At 32.6% G+C, this 4,076-nt stretch overlaps 1 pseudogene; it reads right to left on the minus strand.

Moving 5' to 3' along the window:
* Positions 1 to 2,283, minus strand: part of LOC102253279 — a 120,320-nt pseudogene extending 118,037 nt beyond the window's left edge.
* Between the last annotated feature and the right edge of the window lie 1,793 nt (positions 2,284 to 4,076).

Consider the following 4,076-nt stretch of genomic DNA (forward strand, 5'->3'; position numbering starts at 1 on the left):
TTCCCTCTATCTGGTTCCTCACCCCAGGTCTGTGTCCATAAGTAATGCATATATGCATATAAGGTCTTTGGTTAATCATTTTTTGAGGAATGGTCCTTTCTAATGATTAAATATAACTCTTTATCTTTGGTAATATTCCTTATTTTGAAATCTACTTTGTCTGATTTTAATATAACCATGCCAGTTATTTTTTTACTTAGTGCTTGCATGGTATGTATTTACCATTAATCCATCCTTTTACTACTAATTTGCTTCTTGAAATATTTAACATAGTTTATTAGGGACAGTATATCATTGGATCTTGCTTTTTTATCATCTGGCAACCTGTGCCTTTTAATTAATTGTAGACCATTTGCATTTAATGTAGTTATTGATAAATTTGGGCTTAAATATACCATATTATATTTGTTTTATAATTGTTTCATTTTTATTTTTCTCTTTTCTTACTTTTTATACATTAATTGAATATTTTAAATTGAAGATGAATTTTTTTCTCTATTTGCTTTTTAATTGTAACACTTTGTTCAATACATTATATAGTTGACCCTTGAACAAGGTATGGGTTAAGAGCACCAACCTCCTGTGCAGTTGAAAATCCACATAACTATAGTTAGCATACATGGATTCCCAACCATGGAGTTGACCCTTGAACAACACTGATTTGAACTGCATGGGCCAATTAAAAAAATTCCAGGTATACGTGAGCCCATGTTCAAACCCGTGATGTTCAAGGGTCATCTGTATTTTCTTTAAACAGTTATCTTTTAAAGAAATTTATAAATTAGAAAAAAATGTCCTTTATTAATTTATTTGGTATTTCTGGCAATCTTTCTTTTTTTGTATATTTTACTTGTCATTTTGTATTATTTTCCTCTTGCCTGGTGAAATTCCTTTAACATTTCTCATAACAGACCTGCTACTAATGAATTTTCTGTTTCTTTTTTGTCTGATTTATCTTAATTTTAAAGAAAGTATTTGCTAGATGTAGAATTCCAGGTTTTGTGGGGTTTTTTTTCTTTCATCATTTTAAAAATGTTGGTCTGCTGTCTCTTGGCCTCTACTTTTCTGGATTAGGAGCTAATGGTCATTTGAATAATTTGTCCCATCCTCCCAAGCATTGTCATTTTACTATGGCTGCTTTTAAGATTTTACCTTTTTCTTTGGTTTTTCAGCAGCTTGACTTTGATCTGCCTAACTGTAGTTTTCTTTATATTTATCCACTTGAATTTTACTGATCTTTTTGAGTCTGTAAATTCTTTACCAAATTCGGGAACATTTGGTCTTTATTTTTCAATATTATTTCTGTCCCATTCTTTCTCTCCTATCTTACTAAGATTACTTCTTAGTGGATGTTAAACTTCTTAATATTGTCAAACAGGTCCCTAAGACTCGTGTGTGTGTGTGTGTGTGTGTGCGCCTTTCTTTCTGTTCTTCAGATCATAATTACTCAATTCATTTTCAAGTTAACTGATGTTTTACCTTGCTAATCTCCATTTTACTGTTAAACCAATAGAGTGAACTTTTAAATTTCAGGTGTCTTATATTTGATTTTTGTAATTTTTCTTTGTTTCTATTTTATAGCTCCATTTATTTGCTAAAATTTATTTCTTTTAAATTCATTACGAGCATTTCTCTTCTATTCTTTAGCATAGTTATAGTAGCTTCTCTACAGTGCTTGTCTGATAATTTTATCTGAGGTCCATTTCTGTTAATTTTCTTTTCAGTTTAGAATCAGTCATATATTTCTGTTATTACATATGCCAAGTAATTTGGGATTGAATTCTTGGTATTGTTGATATTATACTGTGGAGACTATGGATTCTGCTTTATTAGTCCCCAGTTTATTTTGTTTGTTTTTATAGGCAATTACCTTGGTTGGACTCAGATTACAAATTATGCCTTTTGGATAACAGGTGAACCTTCAGTTCAGTTCTTCTTAGCTGGGTAGTTCAAAGTCAGCTCCACGCACAGTTTATGGGTCACCTAGAAATGTTGGCAGATTATGTGAACAGTCTGTGGCTCTCACTCTTTGGTGCTGTTGGTGCTTTTTCTGCCCCCTCTTTTGCCAGCAACTGTCCTTTATGTAACTTTTCAGGTCTAAAAGTTTGTTTGACAGTGTGTTTTTTTCTGAGTTTTAGCCACTCTCCATGGTGCCAAGTTGTAGCTTGCTCTCCAGCTCAAAACTGTCATTAAAAACACACACACAAAACTTACCTTCTTCCAAGTTTCAGAATCTGCCTGCTGTTTTGCACTATCAGTTCTTTCAGATAATTTGTTTTGCATTTTGTCCAGAGTATATGGTTATTATGTACAGGAGAGCTATTTTTCTGAGTTTTAGCCACTCTTCATGGTGCCAAGTTGTAGCTTGCTCTCCAGCTCAAAACTGTCATTAAAAACACACACACAAAACTTACCTTCTTCCAAGTTTCAGAATCTGCCTGCTGTTTTGCACTATCAGTTCTTTCAGATAATTTGTTTTGCATTTTGTCCAGAGTATATGGTTATTATGTACAGGAGAGCTAGTCTAGTAAGAACATATTTGTTGGTGCCAGAGGTGTACTACGTCTAAGCTTGTCAGGCCTAGACCTCAGTGAAGACCAGTGTAATGCCTAACAGGCCCCTTTTTATTCATGCTGCCTACTTTCAGGAACTTTGTCCCCAAATTTACACCTGCTTCAGCCTCCCCAAATTTCTCCTCATCTCAGTGTGGCCAACTGAACCCTCTCTGCACTCTCTCTCGGTATTTGGCACCAGGCAGAAAACCAGTATCAATGTAGAGCTCACCTTAGTTTTCCCCCTTCTCTTAGAAATCCCAGAAAGAGAAAGATAGAGAGAAACATTGATCTGTTGCCTTCCCTACATGCCCCAACTGGGGATATGAAGCAGTTGTTTCATATTTTTGCTCATTGTTTACAACCAGAGGTTAAGCTCAATTTTTTTTTTAAATTTCATCATGGCTGGAAGAAGAAGTTGTGTAGATTTATTTTTTAAAATAATATTTGAGGGATACAATAGATAATTATATACATTTATATGTATTTAAAAGTACTGTTTCTAATTTTAAAAAGATAAATTCATATTAGAAAGTATTTGGAAAATATAGAAAAGAAGACAATAAAATCATTCTAAAACCTAACCAACAATAGATAACTGGTATTAAGAGGTAGATGTATTTCCCTGGAGCTCTTGCAGTTTTTCTAGATTTTTTAACATTATAAATATGTATGTATTTGTGTATATATGTTATACTTTAAATGGAATTATCATATATCATATATCACATGTATAATTTACATATATATAACATTTTAAATTGTTAATAAAATGTCATTTACAGATTATAGATAGACGATAATAGATCCAGCATATGGTGACAGCTAATATTTGTTCTTGGATAATTTATTTGTTTGTCTTAATTAAGCAGAATTACTCAGGCCATTTAGTATGTGTTTTGACCATACAAAAATATTGACTCAAGATACTTGGCGAGGTTTTGCACTGTGTGACTCCATTTTATGGGGAAGGGTGAGGAAAGTTTCTCTTGGCAGAGTGTCTCATGCAAATAGTTTAGATACTTTTTGTAAGTGCTAAATAAAAATAGCAGAAATATTGTATTATGTTATTATAAAAAATAACAAACAAGAGATTCCAGCTCAACAAATCTGGGATAAATTATTTGTTAGTAGACACCGTACCTGGACCTGATAAAGGAGTGGAATCCCAGGAGACAGTTAGGAGAAAGTACTGCAATGCTGAGCTTTCCTCCTGGGCTGCAGAATTCTTCAATAACAACTGGAGTAGATTTGAGTTCAAAGTATACTACAGGAGAAATGTTTATGTTTTTCCTTCAATTGCTGATTATCTTCTGCCCTTTAATTTTTATTTCATCCTAATTTTGATATTATATTTTAATTTTCTTTCTCCCTTTTTTTAAAAATTTCTTTCTCACCTTCTCTTCCGTCTATCCTTTTGATCTCATTTAGTCAAATCATCTCAGATTTTTCTCTTATGATTTTCTACATCTGCTAAAAAGAAAACAAGACTTCTTATATTTTAAAGACACCAAAAATATTATA

The sequence above is a fragment of the Myotis brandtii genome, unplaced genomic scaffold (assembly GCF_000412655.1).
Source record: "Myotis brandtii unplaced genomic scaffold, ASM41265v1 scaffold970, whole genome shotgun sequence".
Taxonomy (NCBI): domain Eukaryota; kingdom Metazoa; phylum Chordata; class Mammalia; order Chiroptera; family Vespertilionidae; genus Myotis; species Myotis brandtii.